This window comes from Ptychodera flava, chromosome 16, assembly GCF_041260155.1.
Source record: "Ptychodera flava strain L36383 chromosome 16, AS_Pfla_20210202, whole genome shotgun sequence".
NCBI classification, from domain to species: Eukaryota; Metazoa; Hemichordata; class Enteropneusta; family Ptychoderidae; genus Ptychodera; species Ptychodera flava.
In genome coordinates, this window is record NC_091943.1 from 37,087,005 (window position 1) to 37,103,985 (window position 16,981).

The window sequence follows — 16,981 nt, forward strand, 5'->3', positions numbered from 1 at the left end:
AAAGAATATACTGTGAGCTAGATGTTACAGCTATACAGTGTAAAGAATATACTGAAAGTTAGATGTTACAGCTATACAGTGTAAAGAATATACAGTGAGTTAGATGTTACAGCTATACAGTGTAAAGAATATACTGTGAGTTAGATGTTACAGCTATACAGTGTAGAGAATATACTGTGAGTTAGATGTTACAGCTATACAGTGTAAAGAATATACTGTGAGCTAGATGTTACAGCTATACAGCTATCATTCAATACTTTACTGCTAAAAGACAAAAAAAGTTTTAAACAACTTTTCACAGCCTATTTTCAGTGTCACAAACAATCTGGAAAGTTACAGCCTGTAGTGTTCCAAATTTGATAACCTTAGTTGCTATGTATTGTACAACTGCAATTATATCATACCAATATCTGGATGGCACAAATACAGCTTTCTAATTGGTTGAGATGTGAAAAGAACTGTAGTATATTTGCGATATAGCACGGTTGGCACTCACATGAGCTCTTGGCAATAGCAAAATCCTTGTTTGACGTTCCATACCAGAATTTCAATATACTGCTGTAGTGCTATGATATTATAGCAATAAATCACCCCCAGTAATGGTATACCACTTGGTTTTGACCAGTTCACTTCATATATATCCTCGCTATTGCTCGTGCATATATGTCATATGAACTGGTCAAACCTGAAGGGTATACTGTCATTGAGTGTGCTTCATTGCTTAAATATAAAATAATATCTTTTACGTTATATAGAAGATACTTATAATTGTACGCCTTTGAATTTTACTATGATGTTTTTCCCTTATATTTCTTGGTAGGATAATGCAAAACCCTGTGAATATGTTATCAACAAAGAGTCTGAAATAGTTCCCCGTTTAATGACCTCATGAAATTCCTTCATGGCAGCACTCTATATCTAAAAATAAAATTGATGTAATAAGCTGTATTTTATATCTGGATTTCTGTGAACCAAACTCATAATTATTCAAGTGATATGCTGAGCATAGAGATGATATGAACATGATATGCAGAATGATACGATGGCCAATGTAATCTGACACACATGGCTGATAAAAATGGATCAGTATGTAGTTATCACATATGTCATAGAGCATAGAGATGATATGAACATGATATGCAGAATGATACGATGGCCAATGTAATCTGACACACATGGCTGATAAAAATGGATCAGTATGTAGTTATCACATATGTCAAATACAAGGCAGCTCTCTTCTCATCTTGCGTATTTCCAATACTTAGACAAAATTGATATAGTCTTGTACTGTATGCTTTTAATAAACAGTGTGGGGTGTTCAATTGGGTAATATATATGCAAATTTTACACAATAAATCCAGCCATTAACACATGCTGGAGAAGTTCAATAGACATGACTGATGTGGGACTACAGACAAGCTACAGTCAGGCTGTCATGTTTAGATGACCGTTTTCGTCATCTATGATACTGCTACAGTGTAATTGAGATGAACCGTAATTGAGATGAACCAGACCAGTGTCATCATAACTCAACGAAGGTGTGAACGAACTTGCAAGATTTGCTGTGTCAGTAAAATGCTCTGTGTTGGCTTCAGAGAAAATATAATGATTTAAACCTGTCTCAGCTGAATTCCTCACATTTTTTAAAAATTTGGTCAGAGATAAGTAGCCAAAAAATCTGATTAATAAGCATTGTGCAATTTTGGCTTCAAATTACCAATTACCTTCAGTAAATGACAAAGCAAATTTGTCCCTGTACGCTCCACAGGTAAATTCTTCATTATTGAATCAAGCCAATTAACCATGGTGTATAGTCCTTTTTAGTCTTCTCAATTATTTCACAAATTGGTATTTGTTAACAGGGAATTGATACACATACATAGATTCCATTAATGGATTGTATGCAAATACCTGATGAATTAAAGCATTGGATACCATTAAATTCTTTAATTACTCTCAAAGTTAAGTTAGGTGTGGATGAATTCCAGAAGGATACCGCATTAGCCACACCTGGTACTTTTATGGATATAGTGTTGTGTTTGCCTCATTAGTTCATCTTATTTTCTAAAATTGAGGTCATTCTGTACAGGTCGGTGAATCAGATAATGCAAGGTTGCCAAATCAATATGCATTCACTGTTCTGCTGCCAGCTCGTTAACAAGCCGTGCAATATCTGAAATGAGAAAGGCCATGAAAAAAGATGAAGGCCTGCATAGCAAAAACAGCGTTAAGTAGAGTAATGTGAATGATGTTGCCAAAGACAGGGGGTCAGCTTGATGCTTGCTAGGTTAAATGCATTGAGTACCCATCCTAATTTAATGACTGCCAAAGGTATCACTTGCATGATGTTCAAAGCATTGCGAAATCACCTTTTGCCCAATGCTATCTATCACATTGCCACTCCAGACTCCTTCAAATTTTGCATCACTCCAAAACCACATCAAAGGAAATCAGCAAATCTACTCAAGCAGACACAGTTAAGGTGTGTTACAGTTTGACTGATAGCCACTTACTTCATAATCAAATTTGCGATTGCTCAAGTACACTTATCAAAGTAAGTGCAGAGTGATTTGGTGTAGAGTTTGTGCTCTGAGATATATTGACACTCTTGCAGTGTTGTTATCTGTTTGTGAGTAATTCAGAGGCTGTGAAAATAAAACCCAAGCAGTAAACTGAGCTTCTCATTTCCAACATTTAATATCAGGAAAAAGCGACGTTTTTAACAGAGAAAACGGAAGATTGAGTACCAGTATATTACTCTGAAACTTGAAAAAAATAACTGAAAAGAAAGCAAGAAATGGATACAGCAGCAAGTCCAATTATCTCAGAGATTTCAAATGTAGGTAATCATAATTTTTCAGAAAAGCTGAACAAGAGTTGTATCTAAGTTTAGATTTTTCACGTTAGAAATCAAAGGGAAAAATGGAACTCAATCTGGAAAACAACACAGTTCATGTAAAAACCCCAACAACTGAAGCAATTCAGAGGCACTATTAAGATGAACTTTGACATCTGTCTGAGAGACAAATTTGAATAAATTTCTACTAACAGGTAAAGAAAAAATATCTCTGGATTAATTTTTTTTCAGCTAGATTTTAGCAAAGTTGATTAAATCACTCCTGAAGGTCTGATGTGAAACAAGTCATTTTGAGTTCCGTGACATCAACCAAATCTTTCAGGTTGCCCTGGAGTGCCTCATAGAGGTACTAATCTACCGCTACATCACAAAAACAGTCAAATTTTCAATAAACAGTAGCACATACTCACAGTTTGTAAGAGCTGCACATTAAAACAGCTTGTGGGCAAGGCTCGACAGAAGATTTGTCTTTCAAGTGCAGACAAATATTTCATCATTTTCTCATCCACGTACTTTATGTCTACTTGATCAGTCAGTTTCAGATAAATACCTTTGGTATCCTGTGAATGTTGTATGCTCATGATTCACTGGTTGTAATACACCTACATGTCAATGGATAACCCGCAATTGAAGCATTCTGTCAAAGTCAAGTGTGATGAAATGGAGTGTCTATCTTCATTGATACACATCCATCCTTTGAACCATCTGATTTTCCTTGCAGCATTCAGTTTAATAACTCTCATCATCCAATTACTATTCACTGTCTGATTTTGGTAAGTTATTATGAGAAATTATGATGCTAACAGATGTCATAGAAAAAGGATTCCGCGTGTGTATAGTTTTCCTTTTTTTTTTGCAGTTTAAGAAATTGAGAAAGCATTGTCCAAATGTATGTCGGCAAGTTTTTCTACTCTACATTTTTTAAGTGAGATGATAGCTTTGCAAAGTTCGCCGCTTTGTAATTAAAGTTTATTACTCATGTTTACCAATGAATTGAATGTTTTAATGTACCCCAATAGTACCCAATTAATTTTGTTTGATAATGTTTGATTTACAAGACATCTTCAAGGTCACTCTGATTGCAGTTACAGAAAAACTTGAATTAAATTTTTCTGACTATGACTTCTTAGCATTATAATGCAGAGCTTGTATCCTCTTTCATTTTAAAATTGGATGCATATCAGAACACAGTTGAGATCTAAATACTGAAATAGTCTCTCTGTCACACCACTGGTTAGTCTCAATAGTAACAACAGTTCACTGTATGAATTTGAAGGGTTCGTACAGTCTTTATTTTAGCCAGATCAAAGCGCTATTCTGTAAGAATACATATGTGTATGTACAAAGGTTATCGTGTCCAACGACATGTACATAAAGATGACCCTTGGTAGTTAAGGTCAGGCCACACAGGGTTAAATCTAAACAAGGGAATGCAAGCGTTAGTTTACTCAACAAGCCTTTGACCTTGATTATGTCGCATCTTGTCATGGTGAAAGGCCATCTCAACAAGATTGTTTATCTATCAACAATTCTGACAATAACTTTCAGCTTGTATTTTATACCGTACACTAGTTTAGTTAGTAATGTTTATATTGCTCAGACTTATGTTAAATATATGAAGACACTATAAATTATGAAAATTCATGGACTGCAGTCAATGCCAAATTTAAAATGGTTAATGTTTCATTAAAAATCTCATTTTTCTGACAACATCAAGACCAAGCAGGCCAGTCTACAGTAATTAAACACCACACAATGATTTAATAGGAAAGTATAACTTGTCTAGAATAAAGGATACCTGTCGGTGATTATAAAGTCAAATTAAATATCAGGGAAAAAAGTTCAAAACTCTCGTAGTTGTAATGGTTAAAAATCCTTGAAAGATTATCATTGATTCACCTTGTAATTCAAAGTTTCCTCTTCTTGGCCACATATGCAATTTCTGCTTTCACAATAATTTCTGTTTAATCATTTCCTCTTCCATATTTGTGCAGTAATCGATAATGTACATCTCTTATTCCGTCTGCTCTAATGGTTTCTATGGTGAAGATGATCCAAGTAAGAGGCGTTGGAAAAACCCTGAGACGATAACCTTGTGGCTGGATCTGAATCAGATCAGAGAGATTGAACGGGAGATTCTGTCATTGACTTTATCGTATTTCTGCAATCTTCTTTCCAAAAATAACCATTTCATTTCCCCAGTGATGTGTGGACAGTGTTCAGCATTGACGTCAATCCATGTATCGTGTCTATCTATTGTTGCACAGTATGTGAGACATATTGATTTTCAAATGAGACACGTACATACTAGTCATTGACACCAACATTTGTAGCAGCATTGATTTATACCATACTTTCATGGACCCATTTCACAACTTTGTAGTTTCTGTAGTGTATAAATTTTTAAACCCAAATCCATCCTACTGTTCAGTGTACAGCTCTAAGAGCACCATTGACACTAGACTGAGGTATTGTAGTACAATAATATTATAGCCCAAACAAGGGACTTTGTGCCGGAGGGCAGGTGAGCATTTGCCCAACACCAGGGGAGCACATGCTCCCTTGCCTCAAGGGTACCAAGTCCCATGTTTGTGCCCTAATGTTTTTATTACATGCCTCTCAAACTTTTTGAGTTTATATGCAAATAAGATCGTTATTCTTTATTTCCATGATGGACGACAATCAATAAAAAATAGAATGATTCTCATCACCAAATAGTGCATGAATACATTTCAATCACTGTTACATTGTCTATCAATTTTTTTCAGCCAGCTTTCCTATGTAAAACATTGTCATATGACTATCTCCTCATCCACACACTCTTCAACTCAACCTCAAAAAATTAAATTATGCATACCATTATTAAACAACATGTGTCAAAGTGTTGACAATTATTTCTCCAGAGTATGCAATTGTATCCTTAAAATCATAGACAGTAGTTCTTACTTTTACTGTCTATGTTAAGGTTGCATCGCAGGTTATAAACAACACATTCTCTGCCTTCTGCCTATAGAAGATGAAGGACTATCATCTAGGCTGCCTCCAGATTACAAAACTGTGTTTGAACTCATGAATGACGTGTGAATGATTTGAATAAGCTTCTGATATATTAAAAATTTGCTACACAAATAAAAGCAAGAAATAGGAGACTCTTTGATTTGGTTTTATCTACTCTTTAACATGAATTTGCAAATAACTTGTAATGAAAAACCTTAATTTGCATAACATAAATTTGCATAAAATATTGTGGTCCCCACTCAGTTCATACCAAATCCCTGCCCCTAAATTTACAAGTACAGGGGGACATATCCCCCTTTTAAGCAAACCCTTGAGAAAACCCTTTGACACTTTGACTTTGATCAATATCAAATGTCTTGCATACAGCATATCTGGCCTACTTCTGAACCATACGGACATACTTTTCCTCCCACACACACAGTGCTGACTTCCTAACTGACTACCTAACTGAAAACCTAAAGTCCCATTTCAGAAAATAGCCTTGATATTTATAGCTAGAGAATATTGTACATATTGCGCTTTTAGGTCTCTAACTAGACTACTTTTAGTTAACTGTGATAATTAAGTTATTCATGAAAAAAGACTTTGATGAAAAACAGGCATTGAATTCTCTTCTTCGAAGGAAACCTTAGAGTAAAATATTATTTTCTGTTTCCAGTGATTGTAACACTCAGCAGCTAGAGCTTAAAGTTTTCATGTAAAGATAGGATGATGAATTAATAAACAGTAACACTGTGTCTGAAAGACTTTTTCTGAAAGCCTTGGATCATTACAACGCTTTACACCATGGAGAGGAAAGTAGGGTTTGGAACAGAATACCTATTTCAACTGAGATAACTCATGTAAGTCTAATAGCGTAGTTGAACTACTTGTTATGTGCCACTGGCAATATTTGCATACATTTGAAGAAAGTTGCACATGACCTATTCACCGAGTATAACCCTCTGGAGATAAACCAACATTAGCTACCTCTACTTTGCCTGCAGATACAAGCCACAGTACGCGATGTGAAGTTATTGTAACCTTGTTAATTGACCAAAAAGTCATGTATGCACAGAGAATGATCTATGCTGTAGCTGTATGTTTGCAGTACTTTGAACTCAAACTTTTGTCATTTTATCCGATGAAAACAAAATAAAATGTTAGCATTGTTTCATGTGATAAGTATGAATGATTCAAGGTGTTGAAATGATCTCAAAACCTTTCTTTTCTTTTTAGGAAATTTCGAAATTTATGCCAGGTGACATATACTGGATACCAACATGGTGTTGTTTAAATTGTTAAAAAGTGTATTGTGATCAGTGTAGAGTGAATGTAGTTGTGAATGGTACAAACCTGGCATATCATAGACTTTATCTCGGCCTTTATCATTTATCATTAGTTTTTTCAGCTACTATAGACTATAGTCTATAGAAGCTATTGGGATGGGTATCCGTCCGGCGTCCGTCGTCAGTCTGTATGTATGTATGTATGTATGTATGTATGTATGTATGTATGTCCGTTTGTGAGGCGTCCGTCCACTCAAATATCTTGAGAACCGCAGTACTTACTGATTTGATATTTGTTGTGTAGATGAAAAATACGATTTTGAGAAACTATTTTTTTTAATTTTTTGATATTGTTGAAAATAGGCAAATTAATGCCAAAAAAGGTGGTTTTGGTAAAAAATCTTCTTCTTCATAACCGCTGGTCAGACAGCTTTGTTATTTGGTATACAGGTCCCTAGGGGTAACTCAACTTAGATTTGTTCAAATTGTGATGAAATATGCAAATCTGTATTTTTAAGGAATTTTTTGTCATTTTTGGTCAAAATTTGACTACATTGTATGTAATTCTTGTACTGTATAAACCCTATCAATTCACCCAGAAAAAAATAATTAATATGATTTTAAACAATTGAATTAATTAGGAAATCATCAAAGCCAAAATAATTTTAGTGTAGAATTATCAGAAAGTTCAACTTTTTTTGACAGTTCATAGTGAAATGCTTACCATCTTGGAGGATTAAAACATGTAAAGGCAACTTTCCTGAATCCCAACTTTGACATATTCTGAACCGTCATTTATTGTGCCCTGTATGTTATCTAAAAGAAATTGCTCAAAATAGTCAATAGAGATAGAGATAGAGATAGAGAAAGTTCTAATTTCCATTTATGGTTGACTTGGTAAGGATAAAATAAAATTACTTTTTGAGGAAAAAAATAGAGTGGTCAATTAAAAGAGTGGTCAAAGTGATAGGGTTTTTATGGTAAAGCTGGGCTGTATAAAGATTCCTCATGTGCTATTTATAGCAATTATGCAATCTGTGTAAACAGTGCAATGAAAGTGTAACATGAATGCTTTTGATGACCTTGAACTTCTTAAGTTTCAAACGTATGTCTCTTCAGTGTGCTTTCTCTGAGTATGTACAGTCTCAACTTATTAAACAGAACTCACAATGTTAATCAAAGATATCCACCTTCTTCATCAATACATGTGTCACAAAAGGTTATTCTCTACATAACTCAACAGAGCTCTGTCAACTGTTGAGTTGCTTGTTCTTTCAAAACCGCTGGTCAGACAGCTTTAATATTTAGTTTACTTGTCCGTAGGATGACCTTAGTGAGATAATTTCATACAGTCAGGAAATACTTAATTTTGTATCCATGTCTATAGTAGCTTCAGGGACTTTGGCCCTATGTTTTCAGTTGCACACATTATAAAATCATTCCTAATTGAAGATAAGTGCCAATACTTACACCTCAACCTCCAAACTCATCCCTCCTCCCCAAATGGGTAAAATAGTATGGGTAATTTTGCCATCGGTAATATGGCCACTCAGATCAGCCAGCCTATATAAAGATGTGTGAAATTTACATATTTGTCTGTACATACAACTGCTCTCTGCAAAAACTTATCAACTGCAACATGTACGTTTGACTTTGTATTTGGCAAGTTAAAGGTACATCATGGGTTGTTTATGGTATTTATTCAGAAAGCTGTATTACGTTCTGATGAAAACAATATCATGAGCTAAAAAATGGATAAAAGTTGTTGAAATGTGTAATACTAGATTGCCTAGATGTTCCAGGTATTTTATTGTTAGAACAGAAATGTTCTATTTTTGTGAAATATCTTCGCATAAAAAAGTTCTTCTAAAAAACGATTTTAAAAATTTATTTTGGTGGTTGCATTTGATGATCTCATTTTGATTTGCTCAAATAGAGCTGAAATTATCAAAATACTCTTTGAAAAGAGTTTGTGTAGTGAAAGCCTTCGTTCAAATATTGCATGCCTAGTTTGTTTTGAAATTTGACTTGCAGGCTAGCAGATATTCTCAGGCTTGCCAGTGTGGTGAATAGATTTTCATGTTCATTTACATGCAAATCTGTATTCACAGCATCTCTATGAATTCCTCAATAGTCAGCCCACCTGATTGGGTCAGTATTCCCCATGCTGATATTAGGACAGTAATGTAACCCCAGCGTCCAATCATTGACTAAAAGTGATCCCATGCAAGCAGTTAATATGTGAAAGCAATTCAGTTGCAGGTAGTGTCAAGATAGCACAGTCTATACAGTGCTCATTTCCGTCTTGATATCATTTTGTGTGAGCCTAAGAGAAGTATTCCTTGGACTTGTATGATCAAAAATGTCTGCTTGTACAGATATTGTATTTGAAGGAACAAATCAATGATTATACATTTATGCAGATATTTTAAAATTAGACCAAAAAGACAGAAAGAAAAAGGGTAGTTTCTAATATTTACAGACACCAGTGTAGACTGTCTGCATCAGCACTTCCTATCATATTTGTTAAAAATATGACCAAGTATTAAATCAATGCCACTGTGCCATACACAGCAGAAATGTTAATATCTGTATGATCACATACACACACTCTACAGTTCTGAACAGTTAACTGTGAACTTATTGATGTCACCTTTTAAGAATGCATGTAAAACATAGCTGTTTTTGTTACTTTTGTCAGTAGTAATATCCTATTATAGCTATAAGATTACACAAATCATGTCACAATATTTTTAAAGGTGACCTAGAATGAGAAACAAACCAACGTATTTTTCCTAGACAGTAATTTTTTTCAGGTGTAGTAACTTCAGATAAATATTTTCCTGTGCAATGCTCTTAGACTTAGAGATTTTTACTTGTCAGTACATGTCATAAACAGCATTCGGTGACACTTGCTGTACATTTTTCCAGAGATCACAGATATTGTCACTGAGTGATAAAATGTCAGTTTTCATACAAAAACAAACTACAGATTTCTGCAAGCAGTATATTAACATGTGATTGGCTATCATGTGATTGGCTTTTGCTGTAAACGACAACATAGTATTACAAAGTGTAAACTTAAGTCACCCATATAGGTGTTTACTTCTGAAAGTGGTGGTCAAGAGATCTCAAGATGGCAACAAAAATTCTAACTGGCAAAGGAAATGACAGCTTCTGTATCCAGTAATGAGGAAATTTATTTCCAAAGTTCTGATTCAGATGTGCTCCATCGCATGACTTTAATAATAAACCAATTTCTATCCTTGAAATTGGTTCAGATTTAAAATGTTGTTCATTACAAATATCATGATCATACTACTTTACATGCTGATGCTAATCAGAAACAAATCAAAAAAGTTTAGTAAATATAATTTTTATTGAAATATGTATCTATCAAATAGCCTATGATTGTGTTCATTGATGGATTAACTTTTTCCCAAAGTTATAAGTTGTAAAACTTTCTTGATCTATCAGTAGAAGGAATACTTGGATATTTCTTCAAAGAAGAGAGGACAATTTAATGTTATAAAGAAGAACACTGTTCAAATGTTTATAGTTGCAGACACCCAGATGGTTTTCAGGATTGAAGATGTGTGCAATATGATTAGTTGAAAGTATAGAGTATAAATTAGTTTCTTTTCAACTCTTGAGAAATCTCTAGCAAATTCTTGATTGAAGTAGAATGGATGTAATTGCTGCTTCTACTATACTTGCAATGCATACACAGTCTATTTTGGGTTGACCTTCGTCAACTTCCACCATGGTCAGAGAGAATACACAAGCACAAACTAATTAGACCTTAACCCAGAGGAATTTAGGAGTCAAGGATTTCTGTACTTTGAATCTGTATGTTGTAGATTCAGTAGCGTTCGTATGAATTTCAATATATTCCTACTGCCACTCTAAAGTACGGATATCATTTGACTTGCAATTTTCTTCAAGTCAAGAGGCATTTTTCTGAGGGATTTTTTGTTGACAGAATATGGAGAGATCAGTCAGGGGAACTGCACTTACAGATCTCTATTGTATTTGTCAATAGCAATTATACGCAAATGTAAGTCATACATTAGATCGTGCATCATTTTGAAATTTGTCATCAAATCTAATGTTTGTTATTTTAATGATTTGTTCAAGAACATTGTTGAACACATAATACTGAAACCATTTGCAGGTTTATTCCAAGCTATAAACTAAGGCACACTCTCCAGGGAAAACGTTATTTCAGTTCAGGGAACTATACACCCATGTACTGTAATCTGAGATCTCTTTGCTTGAGTTGTTGCAGTTGTTTAACTGGCCAATTCCATCTCACAAAGCTTTAAAATATTCAGTAGATTTCTATTACACTTTGAGAACCATGCCAGGTAAACTGATTTTGTGCTTGGCAATATACAGATGCACCCAGCCTTTGATGAATGTCATTAATAGTGATTTGTATTCACAACTCATCCTGTGACACACTCTACTCTTCTCTTTAAAAATCACTATTCCAGCTTAGAGCCACCAAAGTCCATAAAATCTTATTGGAGAGGAGTTCAGTGTTTTTTTTGTTTCACATTGTCATTTATGGACAGACAATATGTTACAGTAGTTTCCAAACCATGATCTGATCCCTAACCTTGGCATAAACTCTCAGAATAAAATGTTTGCCCAAATTCAACAGTTTTCTGCTTTGTAGAGTCCAACAACATTACAGTATGTCCAGTATGTGTTCATATCTATCATATTGACATTTAGAACATTGCCCTTTCAAGTGCAAAAATTTAAACTCTAGTCATGTATGCAAAAAAAGGGAAGATTTCCTTTATCGTTCTTGTTAATCTATACTAGCCACATCAGCCTTTTTTTCTCTCAACACTCACTTCAAAAGATACCATGACCAAATGATAGAAATCAGTCAAAGAGGCAGAGCAATAGGCATTTGATGTCGACAGTACAAGCTCTATCTGTGTTGACTGATACATGTTAATATGAGAGTGCTTTGTGCATTGTAGAGAAAGTCTGCTTGATCACATATATACTCTGTATAATTCTGAACCAGTGAATTTTTTTGTTTTCTCTGATGAATAAACAGTCCTCTTTTGTCTGTATGTCATCAGCTCAAAAAAGGAAACAAAAAAGGCATGTCTTTTTTTCCTGAAGCCGTGGTTGTGAAACAAATATATCATTTTTGTTGGCCTTGTGTAGCACTTAAACTGCCAGGATATACCCATTATGAAACCCACTGAAGTCCTGGCATATGGCAATTTGGCAAAACAGTAAAAACTAGGTAGTATACACAATAATTAAAATGTGGAAAGCCCTGTAGATGTCCAGCATAGGTTATTGTCAGTGACCTGAATGAATGGTAATGTATACACTGACAACAGCATGTCATCCATAAATGTCAGTGATGTATTTTAAGTTTACTCAAAGCCTTGGCCAATTTACCATGTCATGCTGTGACTTGATGACATTGCAATAAATGCTGTGTTGCTACTCACTTTATGAAATATAGGTTCTTTCCTACTACGACAACATGTCTGTGATTTTGATGTTTTGTGAAAACTCATCTTTTTTAAAGTGTGAGACAAATTATTCTGATCAAAATAATTGATCACTGACTTAATTGTTCAGATACTCTAATGCTTTCTTGCATTACTCAGCTATTAGTTGGTCAGAAAATCTTTTTTATTTTTAAAATTCCAATCTCTTACAAATTTGTATTCACAGATAATAAGCTTGACTTGAGTCAGACTTCATGTAGGGTGGGCAAAGACAAAGATCCATGTACCTTTGTTTTAAAGTTGAAACTCTTGTTTCCCAGTTGGTGTAAAAAATTGACTGGTTCATGTGTGTATTTGCATTGTACTAGGGTTTATGAATATAGAAAGGCATAAAATATAAATCAAAGTAGATAGAGTCTTTTGAACTTGGTGACTCCAAAAGGAAATACTTATTTTCATGTGCATCTGATGTGTTACCGATGACACTACTTATATCACCATGACACTTGACAGTCTTTGTGAAGTGGAGTGTTTCTCATCAAATGAATGGAGTAGATGAATTGTAGACTCCATAAATGGTTACATTATTAATGTCAAGTATTCAGCCCACAACTTTGTTGATCTGTCTTAAAGCCTGCTAACTGTCGATGGTTTTTTCATTATTTTTATTTCATAAATCAATTGCAACTTCTTATTCTACTCCCCAAAGAATGTTGAAACACCCACTATTTAGCTTGTCAACTTAGCGTCTATATGTGTAAAATGCATGGTTATTGTTTACATTTGAATTCTAGTCCGGACCAGAAGTCAGTTTTCAACAATAACAATGCACTTTACAATCATAGGGGCTGAGTTGACGAGCTGGATACTGTGTATATCAACATTCTTTGGGGAGAAGAACAAGGAATTATGGTTCACATTCAAAACAAAAATGGTGAAATTATCATCAAAAGTTAGCAGCACTGGGGCTTTAAGGGACCATTGATAATTAATGCATAGCAAACTAAACTCATCGTAGTTGACCACAAACTCCCTACACCTCCTCCCCCTCCCCTATGTGAAGAATTTGGAATGCAAACATCTGATGGTGAAATTATGATTTGGACTTCCTTGTGAAATATGTTATAGAAAAATGAAACTACTGGTAGGGTTTTTATTGACAAACATTTCAAAACAAACTTTGAATGGATGTTGAGTTTCATAAATACATAGAGTTTCCAATTTGTGACTGTGGGAGACATTTAGCACAAATTTGCATAGAGTAATGGAATGGGGCTATTCTAAACCCCCTCCCATCCCTATTAAAATGCGGTGAAGTTTGTTTTTCATGAATATGTTTTTTAATTATCTTCATAATCATCCTTATAAATATTTAAATGTCAAAAAAGCTCATTGTCCATGCTATCAGTGTTTTTCTGTTGTGCTATAATGAAACTGCTGCTGGTGTGTTAGTGTGTGGAGATGTATGTACACCAATGCATGTGTGTAGAGATGTATGTATGTAGTGCACAATCCAGAGTAAATTAATATTCTCCATTGAATATTAATCATTGTCATTAAATTTGAATACTTAAACAGAACAAATGATTACACATTGCATGTAGGAATACTTAATATGTCATGGTTCTATGCATTGCATGCATTGTTTTAATGAAGAGTAGAAAAGTAGGAAATGAAACAGAGTTGTTAAAATCAGGAACAAGAGAAATACAATTCCTTTATTGAACTTTCTTATCATGTTGCTCTTCAACTATCTGACACCAGCTTTTTTTAATCTTGATTAGATTACTTAATTTTTTAAAATTAATTTCTATCAGGTGAATGGTGGATGAACATATTCATAAAAATGCAGTAGAGATTTAATGATCCAAAATAACTATTTCATGCCAAAATGTATGGCAATACAGTCACAGCTCAAATCTACCCACACCTATATTTAATTATCTGGAATAACCCATCACAGGAAAGAAAAATAGGTTTGTATGTGAATGGCATGCCTATTGCTTGCAGCATTCTGATTTGGCGATTTCCAAGGAGACATATTTCCGGTGCATTATACGGTAAATTATGAACTCATTTCCATGAAAAGTGAATGTAATGGCTGAATTCATTCAATCCATATTCAACAGTCCTTTACAAACAGAGAGTAGAAACCACTTTGACCTACAGTAGACCATATGTGCCTTTCACATTGCTCTCTTTAATAAATCCTTTTCAATAGAGTTGATTTTCTGACCTCATGGTTCAGCTTTACAAATTGAACTGTATTTTTGGTTGTTAGGCTACTTTTCCACTTTCAATAGCTTGGCAGCTTTTATCAAACTGTCACTTTAGCTACGATATTATCATGACGTTCTTTATCTGAACTTTGACCTAGTGTACATGTATGAGTATAGCAAATGAGAATGCGTAAACACGTTGAACACGTTTGAAGCAGTTGACCGATGTTGTCATTTTTGCACGGATTAATCCTCAGGGAATGATGTCATACCAGCAGTTTTCTCATCAGATTGTCAACACTCAGTGAGTTGGTTTCTCTTATACCTTAATATTTTTCATGATATACCCAGTTCAAAATCAGCAGCTTTAGAAAACTTCATACTCTCTGTAACACATCAGAGATTGCTTCCTGTTTTTCATTCCTTGAAAATTTCACATTTTTCATGACTTTGTCGGATTTTATATTGTTTTTCTGTTGAGAATTAAGTGATGTATAAATGTTCTATGTATTTCTATTGTCATACAGTGATCAGTTCTTAAAACCACATCACATCAATTTACTATTACTGACATGCTTCATGAGAAATACATGGTTTCCATTGGTTGGTAGAATGTACTATGTGTGCCAATGTGTCAATTTAAGGGCTGGTTGAAATATGTTACTGATTTACATATATTAGTTATTTAGGCTTGTTACCAGGAAACCAGTCCTACAGTGGTTCAAATCTCTACCATAAAACTTTCAAAGTATGGTATAAGTAGAGGCAACATTACGTGGCCTGATTTTCAGAATTGCCTTTTTGAATTAAATGTCCCCAATAAGTTGAAACTTGATAATGATGTTATAAGCCCTTGAATCTTGTTAATGCATTCAGCAATATTTGAAAATAGTGTTAAATCAAATTTATCCTCAGTGACCTAAATATTTATTCAGTATGTATGCATACTCCAATCTGTTTCTAATCAAGTCATGACGATATGCAAATGTCAACCATGACGATATGCAAATGTCAACCATGACGATATGCAAATGTCAACCATGACGATATGCAAATGTCAACCATGACGATATGTAAAAGTCAGCCACAATGGTCAAAGTAGCAGCTGAAGCTTTTAAAAGCCATGCATATGTACCATGCGTAGTATTAAATGTTTAATCTGTGATGTGGTGTTTGTAGTAGAGCAGGATGACTTGGGTCTGACCAATTCAGTTTACCAGTTGACCTCTATCATATTGTAATTTACAGGTATTTTCATGCAGTTGTCCTTCATTGAAAAGAGACAGCTATGATTTTGCTGAATTTTCCCCGTCACTTCATATCATATCATCTCGAGTCACAATTCTGTCATCTCATGATTCTGTCTTGATCTTTCAACTCATTTTATTACCCTATCCATGAAATTACTTTCTTCTAGTACAGGACCTTTAACATGAGTACAGGACCTTATATCATTTCAGTTTTCACCTCATGTCCAATCTGTAATGTTTCAATGAAAAGAAATGATTGTTGTAAAATTTTGTTGGCAGTTGTGTGAACAAGAAGTTGTTATGACTGCAACATGATTTTTTTTTTCCACTTTAAGATTTTGATATTCAACCAAAATTATAGGAATTTACAATTGAACTTTGCCACTGATTTTAATGAAAACTGAGAAATTGTGAACTATAAAGTGAAATCAGCTAATCACACATCATAACGCTTACTTATTACCTCAATATGTAAGGTCATAGGTCAAAAATAACATTCCCATCAATCACTGAACTGCCGTCGTAGATTACTGATAAATGGCAAAATGGAAGTTACTTAGGGCTTTGTGAAATCCGCTGTCAAAAGCCATGCACCACTTTCTAGTGCGCCTGTCAGTTATCATGAACATTGTATTTACACTTCAAATCTTAGATATCCACTGAATTACTTAATAAGAATGATATCGATCGGACTTTTTTTTCCGTCTGGTAAACTCATTGGAAATACAAACAGACAAGCCAGGACAAAGCTGGGTAGCACACATAAGAGTAGATTTAATGATCTTTTAATGCTACACAGTCATGGCAATGGAATAACTAGTCTACTCTGGCTTTACTTGACATTCCTCTTTCTCTTCATATCTATCTGTCAATCTTACTA

At 34.4% G+C, this 16,981-nt stretch overlaps 1 protein-coding gene across 2 annotated transcripts in view; it reads left to right on the plus strand.

The window, feature by feature from the left end:
* Positions 1-16,981, plus strand: part of LOC139114741 (uncharacterized) — a 162,928-nt gene that overhangs the window by 118,205 nt on the left and 27,742 nt on the right. The window lies entirely within an intron of this gene.